This window comes from Emydura macquarii, unplaced genomic scaffold, assembly GCF_026122565.2.
Source record: "Emydura macquarii macquarii isolate MOO-44397 ecotype Brisbane River unplaced genomic scaffold, CSIRO-AGI_Emac_v2 contig_3343, whole genome shotgun sequence".
Taxonomy (NCBI): Eukaryota; Metazoa; Chordata; order Testudines; family Chelidae; genus Emydura; species Emydura macquarii.
This window is the reverse complement of record NW_027133480.1, coordinates 1,657,134-1,678,335: the sequence shown is the minus strand read 5'-3', so window position 1 is coordinate 1,678,335 and position 21,202 is coordinate 1,657,134. Positions and strand designations below refer to the sequence as shown.

The following is a 21,202-nucleotide window of genomic DNA, read 5'->3' as shown; positions in this document are numbered from 1 at the left end:
ATTCCCATGAGCTGGCTCCCATGCCTAAATTAAACAGAATCATATTACCACGAAGGGGCACTGTCAGGTTAAATTCGGCTCAAAATTTAGGTTTTGTAAAGATAAAGCTTTCACAAAACCCAAGACAAAATAATGTTTCTACATTATATGCGTATTTTAGTCTCTTTGGAACCAGGCTTTTTAAAATGAACATACACTGCTATGCAGTCTGTCCAATGATACAATGCTGCAGTGTTGTGTTAAGAACCAAAAAGTGATACAGACTAAAAAATGGCTATTTTCATTGTTCACGCTAAGAATACAACAAGCCAATGTACTGAGTGAAACTTATTTTTAAATTTTCAGTTTCAATAATCTAGGATGTTTGCACAAAAGATAAGGACATTAGATTTTTAAATATGATCACTATTTCACTGAGTCAATGCTGTTTGTCTTTCTCAGGAACCTAAAATTTTGTTGATATTCCAGACATCTCATAATGAGAAATAAGTTGAAATATGGGAAGTGCATCTGACTGTTGAATAAAATGGGAAAGACTTTTCAGATTTGTTACAGAATAAATTATTGTATTAAGCAATTTAAAAAAAAATAAAAATAGAAATCACCTTTTAACAACTTTGAAAATCTGCCTATTTAATTTTAGCGAGCTACATTTGTCTACAATCAAGGATGCTAGTTCCATTTTGCTTATTGTATTCAAGACACATTTAAAATATGTATTCCTTGTTACTTTTGTCTGCAGTTTTCCTTTAAGTAGTCAGTTGAGTAGCATAGTTCAAGCAAAACTGAAAATTCCCTAATTTGATGTAAACAAGGAAATTAAAATGCACTTGTAATGTGAACATGTGCATTATTTTGTTATTATTCTGTACAGTAATAAGTCAAGCATTTCAGGGATTATTCAGAGCTAATGCAACAATCTTTAAGAGATACTCATGTGGAATAAAAGAGCTGTCAAAGTACTTTAGATTAGTTTTTAGACTTAACCTTGACAGTCTTTTTAATCATGCTAAATTGTCCATTGTAAAAAATTCTAGACGGCAAGACAATTTAAAGGTTCCAACATGCTAATTTCAGGTGCAAAGACTACCTGTACTACTTAAGGACAAGATCAATCATGTTGTTATCCTAGCGGTATTCTACTTAATCAATCAATAAGAATTTTAAAAATTATTGAATAAATTTAACGTGTCAATACTAGACAGTCTTAACAAAACAATTATATCAACTGGGTATCATTTGAGTAATTTTCAGAGAGAATGAAGTATAGTTAACAAACACAGATTCCCTTATGCTTTTTCTGCTTTATTTTTGTTTTATTTTGACGACATTCATGTTTGTTCACTAATAGATTTTCATTTATGTCCATCATTAAAATTGTCACAGTGCTTCAGTCTAAACACTTAAGACAATATCACTATACACTACTACTTACATAGGAATGGATTAACTATAAAGTTATAATTTTGATAAATTGGGTGTTACAGCATTGGAGGGAGATAGCACACTTAGAACCCTCAACTGCCAAAAACAAGGCATTATAAGAAAGAATTACAATGATTTTAGCTTCAATGAGCAGAGGTTTTTTTTTTTTAAATTCAATGAGTACCATTTTTAAAAACGAAATATCACAGAACAACAGTTTGGTTCAGTGATACTCAGACTAAGGCTCACGAGCCACAAATGGCTTTTTAAGGTGTCTCCTGTGGCTCTTTGCAGCACATGATATTAAAACACTGAGATTTAATTATTAACCAATCTATGTTATTAACCAATCTTAATTAACCAATTGTAGTTGATCAAAAAATATTTGGTCAGTCATTTTGCTGTGAGAATTTTATATATTTATATACATCATATATAAAAATAAATATTTTCCATGTTATACTGTTTAAATATGAATATATAGTACTATAGTAAATGAAACAATGAATTCACATGACTGTGGCTCTCGGTAATGATCACTAATTTGACTTTTGAACCACTGAGGTCTGAGTGTCACTGATTTAGATACATCCCCTCAGCTTACAAAGGGTTAAACATGGTTCCCTGCTGATCAAAGTAATACTATTCTGTGCACAGAGCAAGCTGCTCTAGACTCAATCTTCCAAATACCACTGGTCAAAGAAGCAAGCCTCCCAAGCATTTCACCCTTCTACTAAAGTAGGTAAGATACATAATACAGTTAATCACATTTCATAAAGATGGTGATTAGCAATTGTGATTTGGAATACTATTAAAACACCCAGGCTGACAAATCAAAAGAGAGTAAATGATGAATCCATACTGAATAAATTTACAAAACTAAGGAGTATCTATTACACTAATACGTAAAATGCAATAGAACTATCAACTGCCTAGTTTTAAAACAGTATTGAATTTTTAAATGGCCTAAAAGTTAAAACAAAGTTTCCTCATAAACATAATGCTGGAGATACAGTTCAGATGATCTTAAGCAAAACAACAGATTCTGTTTAGACCCCACTGACCCAAAATACAGGATGAGATGAACCAGGCGTCATCCTTTGACTTCTCAGTTGTCATTTTCAGATAGACATCTACCCAAACATAGAAATAATTATCTGCCTTAAGTAGAAAACCTAACCCTAATTTATTCCCAACACCACAACACACGCCATATATCAAAAGACCTTGTCTACACTAGAATTTGAACAATGTTTGATATCCATACTAATAATTATCCCCGGCCCTTGTCAACAGTAATTGAAGGTAGATTAGCTGATGATTGGGCCCACACATTCAATATTTGACACAGAAAATATGACTGAACCCCATGCAGAAGAAGAAATTGAACATACTTCCAGCATCAAGATGAATAGTTTTCCCCCAATCACACTCGCTGCAGACTATGTTCAGCCACAGTTAAAAAAATACTTATTTGATACCTGGTCTTGTCACAGATTTCTTGTGCAATTCTGGGAAAGTCAACCACTATGTGCCTCAGCTTCCTCATCTGACAAACGAGGACAGTTCTCACCTCTCTCTCAGAGATTCACTAGTGTTTGTAAACTCTTTGAAATGTTTTGATCTTCTATGTTTTATTGGAAAAAAAGAGATCTGAAGCTTCTACACAAAAAAGGGTCCATACTTGTAAGGCAGATCTCTATCTTTACACAAAAGCAATGGCAGCTATAAACACATATCCAACTCAACTATCATTAAGCAGATTCAAACAAAGAAGATCCACATCACAGTTCAGTGTTTTTCAAATACAATTTTCTAATCTCCGTTACAAAGTTTTACAAAGAATTTTTATTTTCAACAAAGATGGAACACAATTATAGTACAACATTTCAAAACACTTCGACTGGATTGAAAAGCTGGCAGTCATAGCTAACATACGCAGAGAAAACACCATTCAGTCCCTAGGTCTCAAAAGAAAGTGATGTGAAACAATGCCACTAAAATCACTGGAGACAGAAAGCATGGAAAAACTCCAAAACCACACACTCACATAATTAGGGGAATTTTTTAAAATGTTTCAAAAAGTTAATATAGAACTAATGCTAAGAAGAAAATTGGCAGGAAAAAAACCATCAAACTGTAATGGATTTTCTGACAACCAACTATTTTAATTTTGATATCTCCTCTCCAACATGATGTACATCAGTGGTTCTTAACCTTTCCAAACTACTGTACCCCTGAAGCCTGAGTCCCACTCCCACGGGGGTGAGGCATGTAACTTAGTTTCATGGCGCCCCTGTGGCTCCAGGCAATTGCCTTTCTTGCCACCCCCAATACCAGATCTGCACTTGCGACCCCTCTAAACTCCCAGGTTAAGAAACACTGATGTACATCAAACCAAAACACCGGAATAGAGAACTGGATGGCAGCATGACTTAAAACTCTTATCACATGTGACAAAAAGTTCTGGAAAGACGTCTCATTTGCAGTAGCAGTTATCAGAACTGAAGTGATTTTGAAGAATTTAAAGATGACAGAACTCATTACCAATGCAATTATTTTAAGCACTGAATTCAGTCTTAAAAAAAGAAACTTAGGCAATAAAAACACAAACTAGTCAATATATGTACTTTTTCTGGAAATTATCCTGCAATACTAGGTTCCATATGATGTAGACTTGGATACAAAATAAATTAATTGCAGCTAGGCATCATAAAAGGCAAACATTTAATATACTGCAGTGGTATCACTATTCTAAAAATGAGAGAAAGCACCAATGTCATGACAAATTTAATCACCAAAGATGACAGAAACTGATTTAATGGTGTCCACTGCACACTAGAGGGTTGCATATTTTATTGCTTCTCTAGGAAGAGCACAATGCATACACTAGGGGCTCCCTGCATTCCTCCAAGCTTCCTGTGTGCCACCCTCCCATGCCCCTCTATTTCAGTCACCCACTGCAATACTCCCATTGCCAGGGGCTCCGTATATTGCCCATTGCCCCTCCGCCATCTCACCCATACCAGGGGCTCTTTGCACCTCCCAATATCCCCGCCCTTGCTACATACCAGGGGTTGTGTCCTCATCCCCTCCCCCCATTAAATTTGTTATGTAATTCAATAAAGACAGGTGCAAAGTGCTACACTTAGGAATCAAATGCCAACTACAAAATGGGGAATAACTGGCTAGGAAGTAGTACCTCTAAAAAGGATCTAGGGATTACAATGAATTTGAGCCAAGAATGCGATGCAGTTGCAAAAAAAGCAAACATATTGGAATGTCATATGTAAGACACAGGACATAACTATTCCACTCTACTCAGCATGGTGAGAGTTCAGCTGGTGTACTGGGTCCAGTTCTTGGCACTTAAGGAAAGATGTGGACAAACTGGAGAGAGTGCAGAGCAAAGCAACAACAAAAATGAAAAAAGTTTTAGAAAACCTGATCTACGAGGAAAGGTTACAAAACTGGGCATGTTTAGTCTTGAGAAAAGAAGATTGAGGGGAGACCTAATAGTCTTCAAATATGTTAAGGGATGTTATAAAGAGGATGATAATCAATTGTTTCCATGTCTACTGAAGGTAGAACAGGAAGTAATTGGCTTAACCTGCAGCCAGGGAGATTTATGTTAGATATTAAGAAAAAACGTCATAACTACAAGGATCGTTAATGACTGGAATAGTTCACAAGGGAGGTTGTGAAATTCTTGTCATTGGAGGTTTTTAAAAACAGGTTACACAATTGTCGGGAAGAGACTAGGCATAATTTGTTTTGTCTCAGTGCAGGGATAGGGGATGGACAGTGTTTCTCAACCTTTTTGATGCCATGGACTAGCTTGCTGCCTTTCTAAACTGTCTAATCTATGTCAGGGAGATCTCAGGGACAGGCACCAGTCCATGGACCAGTCATTGAGAAACACTGGACTAGATGACTTCTCAAGGTCCCTTCCAGCTCTACATTTCTGTGATTGACATGGGAGGGGAGGAAATGGGGGACAGAAGGGTCTGTGTGCCCCTTCATTCCCCACTTTTAGTTTTCCAGTTTTTACGAAAAACAATAGGGTTCTGCCAGTGTGGATTTAAAAAAAGATTTTAATTTAAAAAAATATTTTTTTAAAAGGTAAATACTTTTTTCTTTATAAAAATAAACATACTTAAATTTGAAATTATAACTTGTTAAGAACTAAACTTACTACAAATAACTTAAATAAATATGAAGCAACACATGTTAACAGCCCAAGTTTTAAAGAAAATCAAAACACTAAACTAGCTGAAGTCAGTAGCTGAGTCACCAAGAACCAGAAAATTCTAAACCAGCTTTTGACAACAGTAGCCTCTTTTGCAAGTAGAGAGAGAGTATTTTCTTCATTTCAATGTATTCTGCTAGTTCAGTTCAATGACTAGTTTATTCAAAGTTAAGAAACCGATTGGGAGATGAAAATGCAAGAACGCTTATTTTCCACTTCCAATCTATGAATAAAAACTAAGTGAGAAAGAATGTCTATTAGTTTTAATATCTTGAAGGCCGTGGCAACCAAAAACACTTAGTTCAAAGTACTAACGATAGATAATATTTCTTTGCTTAATAAATCTATTTTAAATACAAAACATTTTGTTAAACTTACTTCCTCACTCCCCCAGACCTACCAATTTTCAAATACTGTTTTGGTGCATTATTAATTCAATTTGAATTTCAATCCAAATAGAGATTGACACAAATCATGAATAAAAAAATAAATTAGCTAGTTAAGAAGAAATGCATCATTCACCATTGTCTAATATACATTTATTCAGATCTGTATTTTGCATGTTAAGCCATATAATTGCTTAAATAAGTGTGTTTAGATGTGTTAGGTCAGGCTATGACTGCTACCATAATGAGAGTAGATGGTACCACCTGGGGCTTATCAAACCCACTGCCTTGTGGGTAGCCCAGGAGGGCATAAGGCTAAGGGAGCAACTCCTGACAGAAAAGCACCACTGCCTTATGGATGAATTCAGGAAACGTAAGGCCATCAGAGTAAACTCAGACAGAAAATGTGGAGTGAAACCCCTAAGGCGATCAGGTACTAACATTTTAGTATCTTGTGGATATGGGGAAAGCGGTGGACGTGATATACCTTGACTTTAGCAAAGCTTTTGATACGGTCTCTCACAGTATTCTTATCAGCAAGTTAAAAAAGTATGGGTTGGATGAATGGACTATAAAATGGATAGAGAACTGGCTAGAGCATAAGGCTCAACGAGTAGTGATCAATGGCTCCATGTCTAGCTGGCAGTCGGTCACAAGCGGAGTGCCCCAGGGGTCGATCCTGGGGCCAGTTTTGTTCAACATCTTCATTAATGATCTGGAAGATGGGGTGGATTGCATCCTCAGCAAGTTTGCAGATGACACTAAGATGGGGGAAGTGGTAGATACCCTGGAAGGTAGGGATAGGATACAGAAGGACGTAAACAAACTGGAGGATTGGGCCAAAAGAAATCTGATGACGTTCAACAAGGACAAGTGCAGAGTTCTGCACTTAGGACAGAAGAATCCCATGCACAGTTACAGACTGGGGACCGATGAGCTAGGCAGCAGTTCTGCAGAAAAGGACCTGGGGGTAACAGTGGATAAGAAGCTGGATATGATTCAGCAGTGTGCCCTGGTTGTCAAGAAGGCTAATAGCATATTGGGCTGCATTAGTAGGAGCATTGCCAGCAGATCACGGGAAGTGATTATTCCCCTCTATTCGGCAGTGGTGAGGCCGCATTTGGAGTATTGTGTCCAGTTTTGGGCCCCCCACTACAAAAAGGATGTGGACAAGTTGGAGAGAGTCCAGCAGAGGGCAACAAAAGTGATTAGGGGGCTGAAGCACAAGACGTATGAGAGGCTGAGGGAACTAGGCTTGTTTAGCCTGCAGAAGAGAAGAATGAGGGGGGATTGGATAGCAGCCTTTAACTACCTGAAAGGGGGTTCCAGGGAGGATGGAGCTAGGCTGTTCTCAGTGGTGGCAGACGAGAGAACAAGGAGCAACGGTCTCAAGTTGCGGGGGGAGAGGTCTAGGTTGGACATTAGGAAAAAGTTTTTCAGTAGGAGGGTGGTGAAGCACTGGAATGGGTTACCTAGGGAGGTGGTGGAATCTCCATCTTTAGAGGTTTTTAAGCAACAGCTTGACAAAACCCTCGCTGGGATGATATAGCTGAGGTTAGTCCTGCTTTGAGCAGGGGGTTGGACTAGATGACCTCCTGAGGTCCCTTCCAACTCTATGATTCTGTGATTTCCGGCAACTCCTGCAGCAGATCGGGTACCAGATATATTGGTATTTCCTCTCCTCCGGACTTTACCAGTGATGCCGAGAGGGGAGCCCTGATGCATAGGCAACTCAGGACCTCCATATTATCTGCCCGGGAGAGGTAACAGTACCTCTGGTGCATACCTAGGGTCTCTTGAGACAGAAGGATGCCCACCTTGCTAGCAAGTACCACGGAATTTAGTGAAAGCGATATTTAGCTTCAAACCAACATATTTTAATAGTCACCAACTAAAGAGAAACAACCTTTTTTCAGGAAAAAAAACCTAAAAAGTACAAATTCAAAACATAATTAAAATTATTTAAAATCACTTTGATTTAAATCAATCCACCTGCATTCTTCCCACAGATACCTAGAATATTCCTTAAAATTATAGCATTGATTGGTTGCAGTGTTCAAAAGATACCATGTTATAGAAGCAAACAAATTCCATGGGCCTTCCTTTGCTCGACCAAAGACTTACTGTTGCTTCTGAAAACCTGTTAATGTCACAAACTGAATAAATTACTATTTTCAAATGAATACTAGCTAGTCAGTTTTCAGATCTGATGTTAAAGTATAGCAGTTTTACTTAAAAATGTTTTGCTGACCATTGTATGTATGATAAGTGTTAAGGACCTAAGGTAGACTCGTACTAAAGTTTCAAAAGAATCAAATATTTACTGTCTGATGTAGCAAATGCAATGTTAAATTTTTTCAGGATTTCTAGTACACGACAAACATTAATGTGTTCAGTCTTCTTCTCAAATCTCACACAGAAGCCAAAGTTCATTTGCAAGGCTAATTTTAAATGAGTGAAACACAAAAAAGCCTCTTCAATTTTTATTATGTCCTCTTATAATATTACTTTTTTTTGTGACAGACAATCATTTTGGCTAATTACATTGGCCACCTCTAGTCTGTAAGAGTTTCAAAACCTTACTAGAAACCCTGCTGGGCCTAATTCAAAATACAATGAAGTGAACGAAAAGACTACTATTAATTTTAGATCATTGAGGGCCTGATCCAAAGCCTGTTAACGTTAAATGCTTGGGTTATATGTTAACAATTACATTAGAAATGTAAGATCTAACAAAATTAATGTGGGAAATTTACAGTAATGTGGTCTATAACCCATAAAACTATACCCAGATGCATATGAATGGATGAAATTTTAAGAAGAGCTAGGAGAAATTTGTTGGACAAGTAGTTGTCACCAAAATCACAGTTTTAGATTGTTGGAAACTGTTCATGAATTTGGCTCAAATTCAGCAAATAGTATTGGCTAAAGTAAAAATAATTCTAAAAATGTCCAAAGCTCTTCAAAATGTAATTTCATTTCAAAATGTTTTACTTCAAAATCTAGCTAGATTTATTTAGAAAAGGGTAAAGCATGTCCAAAAACTAAACCAAATTAAAAAAACAAAAATTAGTTTTGGAATGAACAAAAAGTTTTGTTTGACTCAAAATGAGGTTTTTTTTTCAATTTCATTTTGGTAAGAAAGACCAAAAGATTTCCATTTTGGGTTAACCTGAAACGAATATTTTGATGGGTTTTTTTTTTTTTATTTAGTCACTAAGCCAAAAAAAAAAAAAAAATCAGTGATTTGGCTCAGCTCTAATTATAAGGGCCTCCGCATTCAACTTAAGTTAAAATAACTTCAGTGTATTTAAAATATTGTAAGACTTCCCATGTAGCTCTTGTATACCTTTAAAACATATAGAAATAAAACAAAAGCAATTAAAGAGCAATTTTACAGAATGCTTTTTTGTTGTATCGTTTTAAGAAAAAAGTGCTACCATTAAGACATTCAAAATATCACTAGCCATCAGAATATTTTATTTAACTTCAGTATAATTTCATTCAATTTTGCATAAATCACTGCAAAAATGACAGGACTGATTTAGATTATTTTCATCCATTATTTTAAAAGGATGCTATGCTGAAAAGCAAATTCTTTCTTAAACCATGAACAAAAGCTCCATCAAGAAAACAAAAGCAAGGAAGATCTCAAATTTAACAGAGCAAGTGATTCCAATATCTGGATTCCCTACACATCAAAATGGCAAATAGTTTGACCAAAAAAAGGATGAAAAGGAAGTATTAGAAATTATTACTACTAGTTAAAGGTCTAAAATGTAAATTATGTTTGGGATTGTGATTAAAAGATAAAAAGTTTTGTTTTTAAAAGTACAACATATTCAATTCAAATGTCACCACAAAATGGCAATTATCTGTTAACTGATATTACCAACTATGCAATTTGACAAATGATGCAGTAAGCTCATCACCAGCTGTGTAAAACATCAGAACTGATGCGCATTTACTTTTACTCCCATTCCTCCATTATTTGTAGTACCCATTAAAAAGCTAAAATGAAGACTTAGAGAACTACTGGATTGTTCTCTTCTAATTTCCAGCACTAGTTTATTTGCTGTCTCCAAACACAACTAAAGTTTAGTTCCATTTTAAATTGCTACTATTCCACTTAAGATGCAGCCTACTTGTTTACAGAAGTCTACAGCAGAACAAAAGCTGGTATTTTTGTAATTTGTTAGGGAACAAGATATTAATAGAATTGGGGGGGTTGGGGGGGATGAGTTAGCTACTCTGCAGATCTAGCAGCAGTTTAATTTTTGTGCTAACATCAATGGATGATGATGATGCAGTACGAAGAAAGATGGTTTATCACAGAGTGCTATACTAGAAGAAATAGTTCAACAAATAGGCACTGTAATTTCAGCTCTGTTCAAAAACAAGATGGGGGAGATGAAGACAGTAGAAATAATAAAAAAGTTGAGCTTGAAGCAGGCATTAAACATGAGGAGGGCATGTCACCATACTAAGATACTTGATAAAATTCACATGAATTTTAAGCATTATCAAGGGTACATTAAGCTTTTATATATTAAACAAAACCTAAATTCCTACAAATTCAATACTTAAACTAAAAACGAAACGTTAATGAGTATAAACTTGTAAACAAACAATACAAATTCCTAGTGCGAAAGTAGGAAAGGTTGCCAAGCTTGTTTCCTCCCAATAAGAATCCTAAAATTACAAGCTGAATACCACAAGCCAGGGCAGCCTTGAACAAACAAATATAAACTTACTTCACTCTCTTCACCAACTTCATAGTTGTGGGTCAGTCACTTCCCAGTCTATCACTCTAAAATGTGCCATACAGAGACAATATAACTAAAAGTGCCTCTGATGGAGGACACATTCCATATATTTTATATATTGTTTAAGGATCTGAGATACAAATTAAGAATCACTCATACTTTAAATTAAGGCTGTGTAAGCTTTTCCATGATCAACTATTGTCTAAGAGTTTTAACATGCACTGAAAGACACACTCAGATAAAATTTGAGTATGTTGTTTTGACCCAGAAGTATTTTTAACCAATGTCTCTAAAAGTCCACTTTGGGCTATGCTCCTGTGAAGATTGCAAAAAAGGAGTGGTTTCTAACTATTTAGTGTTCCTGTTTATTTAAAAATAAAATGAAGGTATTTAAAATGTAATATTGTAGACCATTCTCCAATAATGAGGGACTGATGTATTTGCATATCTGGAAGCATGGAGGGGACAATGATTTTTCATTTAGAGGAATGCACCAGCACTTCAACAAATCTCTTCTTTAAAAGGATTACATTATATAGTTGAAGCTCCCAAAAGCTTTAATGATTTTACATCAACATGTGTAAGTTAAAAACATCTGCAGATATTAGACTATAAACTAGGAGGCACCAATTCAGTTCCTGGTCTCCCACTTCCAAAGCTAAAAGACACTGGGGATGGCTTGTGTTGCTCTACTGCAACCTCTCTGGGTGATTACTGACCAGTACTAATGGGTTTGAATGTCCTCTTTCACAACAATTATCAAAGTAAAACTGTTAGTGTATAAATTAAGTGTAGAAATAAATGAAAGGAAGAAGCGACTCCTGAATTACTGTTCTGGGTTCTGAATACAGTTATTAAAAAGAAGAGCTTAATGTCTGCAGTGGACAGGTCTGCACAGAACTGATATCACACACAAAAGAGTTAAGAGTTAGTGTATGCTGTCACTAGACAAATTACTGTATCCCTAAATACACATCTGCATACTAGTTAACTGCTTAGCATATCAGATAAATACACATTTTAAAGATTCAGGTATTGTTCAAGTAACCTCTAAAAAGGAAACACTACTTTTCACAATGGCAATTCTCAAAAATTCTAGAAAAGTTATTCTTTATTGTTATCTCTGAAAGTCATTGTGCTAGTAAAAAAGGTCTTAGCAGTTGTGCTGTATCTGCCATGCAGGAGACCCAGATAAGTGAATATCAGGAGGTTATCTTACAGTCTATTAGTAAAGAGTGATTTCAGTTAATAAATTAAAAGGAATTAAGAACAGAATCTGAAATATTTATCAGTCTATGGTTTATCTTTGTACATCAACATCACAAATGCTTTATACAACTTGGTACTATCTGTTCAACATTAACTATGGATAACCTACGGTCTATAATACATGTAAACACAAACAAATAGTTCACAACATGCAGTTGATTCTGTAATACAGAGGTAAAGACAGACACAGGTTGAGGGAAAAAAGGGGGGGGGGAAATAAGTGGGAGGCAGAAGACTTATGATCTCACTCCTGTAGATCTCCGTACTGCAGTATAATATTTGGAGAGCTAGGCACCATACAAAAATAAGGGCAGTTTCCTGGCTTTGTACGTTTAGAGTCTTGTTACTGGAACATAGCTTGAACTACATCCTAGAATACTCAAGGAGCTGACAAAGTAGATATCTGAGCTAATTGCGATCATCTTCGAAAACTCATGGAAGACGGGAGATTCCAGAGGAATGTTTGATACAGTGCTTTTGGGGTGGAGTGATAAACCCCGTATACAGCAGTGCACAGGGGAACCTTCCTTCAGGGAATAGTTACTGCAGAAGCAAACTGATTCCTGATTCCCAATGGAGAAGTGACCATAGCATACAAGTTAAAGAAGAGACACACCAAAAAGTGAGAACAGGATTTAGGTATTAATATGCAGAATTCAAAAGCCTTGTGGGCAGAAGATGCACCACACATCTCCGTTCAAGTCAGCTGGGGTCATCCCGCGGCTACAAGGTCACCCAACCTAGTTCAAATCTGCTGGACGTCGCAGGTATTTCCACCCCAGTAAACAACTAAGCCAACTGCAGTTGCATCGTCCCTCCTGAGCGGGTGCCCGGCTTCCCCCAGGCCGTGACCGGAGGGCGCAGGGCGGCCGGGGGAGGACACGCAAGCAACGTTCTCACCCTGTCCCAGGCCGCCCAAGACCCCACGTTACGAGAGAAAACAAGTTTCAGGAATCCCCTCCCCCCGCGCCGTAAGGAAAGGCGGCCGCGACCCCCCGCCTCAACGCACGAGCTGCCCTGCCTGGGCCCGGGTGGGAGGCAGCCCCGGCTCATCACGGAACCCGAACAGCGCTGCCTCTGGCGGCGAGATGGGGCTCCCCGAGGTTGCGCACGGTGGGGCACCGACTAAGGGGTGGGGCTAGGGCAGCAAGGGCCCTGCTGGGGGAGGGGCCAACTGACCTCCCCTCCCCTCCCCCCCGTCGTACCGTCCCGGATCGTTAAAGGGGCGCGAGGAATGGGGGAGGGAGGAGCCGAGAAGGGGACACCCGGAGAGAGGAAGCTCCGTGGGGATGGCCCCGGGGGGGGGGGCTCGACTCCTCCAAGTCGGCGTGGGAGGAAGCCCCCGGCCTTGGTGCCCCGCAGGGCAGGGCGATTTCTGCCCCGAGAGAGAGAGAGCGGGGCCCCGGGCGGCGGTTTCCAAAGAAACCTCTGTGGGCGGCCCAGAAGGGGATTGCTCCTAGTCAGGACTCGGGGGGAGGAGGGGCTGCCTTACCCCGCAGCGCCGTCTGCTGCTGCCGCTGCTGCCGGCTCCCTCCCTCAGATACTCGGTGCTAGCAGCCGCCCGCGCTCCGCACCATCCCCCTCCCCCCTGCCCCGCTGACTGCGGCCGCGGCTCCCCGCTCAGGACATGGTCTCTCCCGGTCTGGCTGGCTCGCTCGGCCGCGGGCGCTCCCACTCGGGCGCAGCCGGGGGAACCTGCAACCCCAGACTCCCGAATCCTCTAATGGCGGCGGCTGGAGCGGCCCAAAGCAAAATAAACCCCCATACGGCAGAGGGCTCTCACGTCAGCCAGCCTGCAACCTTGCCGCACGCTCATTGGCGGTAAGCGCGCCGTCCACCCAGCCAATGCAAGAGCCTCTCTTTGGGAAAGAACTGGTGATGTCATCCCTGCCGCTGGGGCGCACCATTGTGAGGATGCGGGGGTTCTCCCCACCCCCACACACAACCAGAGAGCTTCTCTCCCTCCACCCACTAGCCCAGGAGGGAGAGCCCCGCCTTCTCTCCGGACAGGGGCCAAAGACCCTCCCCCCATCGGCCAGGGGGGAGCTCCCCTCCCCCACTAATTCACAGAGCTCCTCCCCTGCTTCCATCAGGGACCACCCAGGAGACCCCCCCCTCCAGGGGACCAGCCATACAGAAGACCCCCCCTCTTCCTCTCCCCCAAGGACTAGGTAGAAGACCCCCGTTCTGCAATGTAAACGATATTATACTGTCCAGCCACTAGGTGGCGCCACGACTACCATACCTTATCTGAGCCTGCAACAGATCTGGCAGCGCATTGAAGTGTCCTCTCTGGGAGGGAAGGGCAGCACTGTAGCCAGTCCATGTCTGGTACAACAGCCTGACCTGCAAGTAGCAGCCCTGCAATCTACCGTGTACAAGGTGTACATGACCCTCACCCTTCTGCTACGCCTCCCCCGCAGGGAACCACACAGGGGACCTACCCCACAGTGCACTGTCTCCCCCACACTCTCCATTCCTTTAGGATACCAAAGAAGAGACCCCCCTCAACCTTTTCCCTACAGATTCAAAAAGTCCCTGCTCCTTCCTTCCAGACCAGAAATGAGGTCCATCCTCCTTCAGGGGCCTGATCCTCCCAGTGGTCCAGAGTGGCGTTCTCTTGCTCGGACTCAGAGCCTTGACCCTCACCAAAGAGATAGAGAGAAGCTAGTATTTCCTAAATCATTCAGGTTTCCATGGACACACCTAGATTTCTGGTAAAATTTAATTCAGTGAACTACATTAGCAGAATTGCAAGATAAATTCTAGATGTCTCTGGAAAGAACTTCATGGAATCTAGAATCAAATCCCTGAAAAGATGAAACAGCAACACAAGGTAGGCACTGAATTTTGTCACACAGGAAAGAGGATAATTTATGGCAAGACAATTAACAAGTTATATCATTTAAGTAACTTTAGAAACAGAAAATTATTGTTCTGTAAAATAGATTACATAGTTATTCTGCAAAATGGAAACATTTAATGTAATAAAATAGATGTGGCCAAACACAAAGTAGCAGAAATGGTTAAATGTATTATCAAAATATTTCTTTAAATAGTGATCAAAGACACTACCACCAAAAGTGAATTGTGCATGTATCTGAAGACCACAGGAACTTTCTTGTTTATGAACTGTGTTGTTGGCAATGCTATTACTAGTCCAATTTCTGTGGCTGTAATTTTTGGCAACGCCATTACTAATCCAATTTCTCAAAAGCTGGTAGCACCATCTCCCACCATTCCTTTGCAGAGCACCGATACTAGAATTCTGCCATTTGTTCTAGAGTTTAAACAATATAACATACTGTGAGTATCTTTTCAACTGTTTAGAATATTGATGTTTCTACAATGTATTATTTATACTGTATCCAATAACAGGATGCAGAATTTTAAATTGTAAGCAAAATCAAAACATGTGAATTGATCATTGGCAATAGCTTTTGTACCTAATAGTCTTAATTTTTTTAAAACCTGAGCAGAAAAATCCTATTTTTTATTGAATGTAGTATAAATTATACATAAATTACTAGAATTTCATATTTTCCTTCCAAAATTTTTGCTTTATTCCAACAGCTCAAGGACAGAGTTCAGCTCCTGGATAATGAATTTAGAACATATATACAAGACTGACATTTTAGGAAGCTTGCTTTGTAAAGATGAATTCAGTCTAGGCTCAGATCTTGGAAATTATCTTTCCTCACATCTGTTTCTTCACAGTATACACAGAAGAAACAGATGACCCTTTCATGTTTTTAGATAAAATGAAGGACAATGAGACTTCTGAGTTCATGGTAAAAAAGACATGACCCATAACTTGCATCACATTTTTCTAATATTTCTTCTGGTGCTCTACTTCAGCTTTCCTTTGTTCTGCTAATAAAAATTGACTTCACTTGTCAACTCCCCTCCTCCAACATTCACTCTGTTCCTTCAGCCTTCCTCAATTCTCCCTGACTCTTCAACTGTGCTCTCTGTTCTTCCAGCTCCTCTGAAACTTGATCTCAGTTCTAGAGCTGGTCAGAAAAATGCCAACAAAATGTTGCTTCATCATAATTTGTTGATTTATTAAACTTGGAATGTTGTACAGAGTTGGTCTGATAAAGTATAGATGGAACTCAAGCAAAACCTGCCTAGTTTCCTACCAGCCTATGTACCCTGGCTTCCGGGGTCATGGGAGCTGACTATTCAGACTGTCCAGGGCTGGGGACACCAGGGTTTCCAGGATCCATGGCTCTATGGCTGCCTGTCAGGGCACTGCCCGGGTCTCAATTCCCTATCAGGAAGGATTTAGAAATGTTTGGTTTTCATTCCTAATCAGAATGAAACCAAATTTTGAAATCCTCTGCAAAATGAAATGACCATTTGCTGTGCAGCTCTGCTCAGTGCCTCAACTCTTCAGATGCCCCATTCCTTCAGTCCTTCCAATGCTCAATCTAACTTAGCTTTCTTTCTCATTCCCTCTATCATCTTTCAAGTTCCTGTTCTGATTCAGTGTGCTTGTAAATGAACAAATAGCACAGGAATCTATATTTAGGAAGAAAGCGTTGAAATATTTTACAATAGAGTATTGTAAAATACTCAACCATGGGATGATGTTCCACAAAGGATTGCTGAGCAGAGATGGGGTCCACCTATCAAGGAAGGGGAAGAGTATCTTTGGATACAGATTGGCTAACCTAGTGAGGTAGGCTTTAAACTAGGTTCAACAGGGGACGAGAAAAGCCCACAGGTAAGTCCAAAATATGGAGATCTGGTGAAGGGTCAAATGTGGAGGGAATTTTGGGCTATCCTAGCAGGGACACAGAAAAGACAAGAGGGAACACTGAGAGGAAATCTAATGAACATCTTAAATATCTGTATACTCAAGAAGTATGAGGAATAAACAGGGAGAACTAGAAATACTAGTGAATAATCACAATTATGACATAACTGGCATCACAGAGACTTTGTGGGATAATTCACATGATTAGAATATTGGTACAGAAGGGTACAAGGGAAAAAAGGGGGGATGTATTGTCTTGTATATCAAACATGTATGCACTTGCACTGAGGTTGAGATAGAAGTGGGAGAAAGATCCACTGAAAGTCTCGTAAGGATAAAAAGGGTAATGTCAAGGTAGGAGTCTACTATAGACCACCTTACTAGGAAGAAGAGATGGATGAGGCTTTTTTAAACAACTAACAAAATCATCCAAAGCACAGGAGTTGGTGGTGATAAAGGACTTCAACCACCCAGACATCTGTTGGGAAAATAATGCAGCAAGTTTATCCAACAAGTTCTTGAAATGCATTGGAGACAACATTTTATTGCAGAAGGTGGAGAAAGCGACTGGAGGAGAGGCTGTTCTAGATTTTTTTCTGACAAATAGGGAGGAACTGGTTGAGAATTTGAAGGTGGAAGCTAAGTTGGGTGAATGTGACCATGAAATGATACAGTTCATGATTCTAAGGAATGGTAGGAGAGGAAACAGCAGAATAAAGACAAGGGACTTCCAGAAGGTAGACTTTAGCAAACTCAGATAATTCGCAGATATGATCCCGTGGGAAGCAAGTCTAAGAGAAAAAAGTTAAGGAAAGTTGGGAGTTTTTTAAAGAGCCATTATTAAAGGCACGAGAGCAAACTATCCCAATATGTAGAAAAGATAGGAAGTATGGTAAAAGACCACCCTGGCTTAACCAGAAGACCTTCAATGACCTGAAAATCAAAAAAGAGTCATACAAAAAAGTGGAAACTAGATCAAATTGCAAAGGATGAATATAAAAAAAATAACATAAGTATGTATGGACAAAATTAGAAAGGTTAAGGCACAAAATAATAAAGGGGGGCTCTATCCTTCTCTTGCTCCACCTCCCCCCCAGCACATTTCCGGAGCTGCGTCTCACTAGCTGACTCTGCTCAGGGTCACTGCATCTGTGCAGCATGGCGACTGCTTGCAAGAGCCCAGCTGGGGAGGCAGCAGTGGCCTCCCCCCATCGCTCCAGGCCCAGCTGCCAGGGACAGAGGTCGAGCATGCTCTCTATGCCATAAATTATTTGGATAATGGCATAGAGAATACACTTATAAAGTCTGTGGATATCACCAAGCTAGGAGGGGTTGCAAGCACTTTGAAGGATAGGATTAGAATTCAAAATTACCTTGACAAATTGGAGAAATAGTCAAACAAATAGGATGACATTCAACAAGGACAAATGCAAAGTACTACGCTTAGGAAGGAATAATCAACTGCACAAATACAAAATGGGAAATGACTGCTTAAAAGGAGTACTGCAGAAAAGGATCTGAGGGTTATAGTGGATCACAAACTAAATATGAGTCAACAATTTAATACTGTTGCAAAAAAAGCAAACATCATTCAGGGATGTATTAGCAGGAGTGCTGTAAACCAGACACGAGAAGTAATTCTTCCACTCTACATAACACTGATAAGGCCTCAACTGGACTACTGTGTACAGTTCTGGGCAACATACTTCAGGAAAGATGTGGACAAATTGAAGAAAGTCCAGAGGAGAGCAACAAAAATAATTAAAGGTCTAGAAAATATGACCCATGAGGAAAGATTGAAAAAATTGGGTTTGTTTACCATGGAAAAGAGATAACAGAAGGGGGACATGATAACAGTCTTCAAGTACATAAAAGGTTGTTGTAAGGAGAAGAGTGATAAATTGTTCTCTTAACCACTGAGGACAGGACAAGAAGTAATAGGCTTAAATTGCAGCAAGAGAGGTTTAGGTTAGACGTTAGGAGAAACTTCCTAAGTGTAATAGTGGTTAAGTACTGGAACAAATTACCTAGGAAGGTTGTGAAATCTCCATCATTGGAGGTTTTAAGAACAGGTTAGACAAACACCTGTCAGGGATTGTCTGGATAATACTTAGTCCTGTCTCAGTGCAGGGGATTGGACTAGGTGACCTATTAAGGTCCCTTCCGGTCCTACATTTCTATGATTGCTACAAGTTCCACATAACAGCTGAGGGCTTCAGTCAGCTAAAAACAAGTTTGTGCCAGCTTGAGGGTACATTAAGGAAAGAGACCAGTTACTAAATTGCTTCCTTCTATACCAATATGGGATATTAGGCTGAGATGGAATTGTCTCAGCCAGAGTGCAAGGATTCTGTACAGTTAGTGACACATAACTACAAATTTCTCAGTTACTCAATTCCCTTCATTATTATTAATTAGATGTCTGCCAGAGTGTAGTGATTAATTAGGCAATTCACACCCACAACCAATCACAATGCAGAAATGTGTATAATCACCATATGTTGTGATTCAAATTGCGAATATGCAAAGCTCCCTATTCTGATTGGGTACTATATTCCTTCCATTCCAACCATCTCCTTACTCAGAATTTCCAAGCTGTTGCTTGCAACAAAGACTGACAACTAAACTCACATGCTTAGATGAAAGAGAAGAAAAAGATATCCACAATAACACAAAGAAAATGAGGTTGTTGACACTACTGAGAAGGAAACAGTTTTTAGAAAGATTTAAAGACAGGTTGATTCATTTTCCTCCTTCCATTCTCTCCCCAAGTCCTTTCTTCCCTTTCTCTTGGGTCATCAAGGCTCTTGCCACCAATGACTTTCATATGTTTGTGCTTCAAATATTGGGAAAATCCCTCCCTCTCCTTCCCCATTCCGTTTGAAATAAAAAGATACTGCATTGTAGCTAGAGCTTGAAGGATTCGCCAGATATCTAAGCTACACACCAGAGATTGATGGACAGCTAGTGAAGTCTAGGGGCAATGTCCTGGCTAGAAGACCGACCCCACCTCACTTGCAGCTGTTGGGAAAGGAAATGGGGCAGGGTTTCCCTCCTGGTTGCTGTGCCAGGGACCTGTTGTCTTTATCAGCAAGCTTTAAAATTAACGAACTCTCCTTTAACTGCTGAAAGGAGAAAAAATCTCCTTCCCCCCCAAACACTAGTCTCCCAACACTACATAAACTCCAGCCTCACGACCTCAAGGGGGAGCTGTTTTTGCGATTCTACTCTTGGGTCAGGCAGTATTTTTGGACTGTTCTTGGAGAACATCCTACAGGAGCAAGTTTTAAAACCACATTTCCTTCTCATTCCCCTGGCATCTGCTCTCAAAAGTTCCTCTGACTGCTGGCTCAGGCATGGATGATCAAACCCTTCCCTCTTGCCTGTGTTACTTGGTAACACAACTGAACTGGAAAAATAAGAGCTAATCCCAAATCAAGGAGCATCAGATTAATCAGGATAGAGGATGAGGGAGAGCAGAGGAGCAATCAGGGTGTGAAAAGCTAAACGATCTTCAGTGCACTTTACTTCCCCAGTGTATGTATACTCCTGTGGGGAAAGCAATGACAGAAAAGTCAGTCACTTTCCTTCTTTTCTCAGAAAGCAGTCAGATGTAGGAGCAGCTCACACACAGGCTCTAGCAGCAGCTTTCTGGCCTAAGTATTTTCTCCCTTTTCATCCACCACAGGATCTGTTGCGAAAGCACAAGTAGTGTGTGTCCATGGAACCAGCAATATAGTTCCCTGACTGCTCCAAGCAACCTGTAAAACCCACTAGGGAACAGAGCAGAGGAGAGAAAAAATATTGTTTAAAAAAAGACAACAAAGAACCAAAGGAGATCAAGTGTTAGAAAACTAATATAATATCAACTCTGCAGAGATGCAGCTTAAGGGGATACTGGGCTATAATCCCTGGAGCACTGTTTTAGAGCATTTTAAGGCACAATACATTATTCTTGGTATTCTTATACTTTCACTTCAATAGAAAGAAGGGAAAATGGCACAATTACATAATTATAGGGCATCTTGATCCATTGGCTCTTCAAGACCAGAATGACCAGGGATTCCCTGAGTCCTTCCTCAGCTGGACAGAGATTCTACTGGCAAAGGATTCTGGGTTGCATTGTCAACAGTGAAGTAACATACATTCATAAATAGGCAGGCAGGCAGGCTATATGCTGCTGGAATCCAGAGTCTGCCTACAGTTTGGTTCTGGAGACTCCAGGAGGTGGGATTATCTTCCCATCCTAGATGGCCAGCACAGCATGGATCATTGCAATTGCTCTATGCATGCATCAGCAGGTTTGTCACAGCAAAATGACAGGGGAAGTAGGAAAGATAAGGAA

At 39.8% G+C, this 21,202-nt stretch overlaps 1 protein-coding gene across 3 annotated transcripts in view; it reads right to left on the bottom strand.

Annotated features, from left to right (window-relative positions):
* Nucleotides 1–21,202, bottom strand: part of ZRANB1 (zinc finger RANBP2-type containing 1) — a 110,519-nt gene that overhangs the window by 63,175 nt on the left and 26,142 nt on the right. Inside the window, exon 1 of one of the 3 annotated variants that reach the window (XM_067533420.1) lies at nucleotides 13,588–13,890. The exons of 1 other annotated variant lie outside the window; for it this stretch is intronic. The gene's annotated coding sequence lies outside the window, so the exon portion shown is untranslated. Of the gene's footprint in view, nucleotides 1–13,587; nucleotides 13,891–21,202 lie in introns of those variants that run through there. One more of the 3 variants, XM_067533418.1, reaches the window with a different exon arrangement.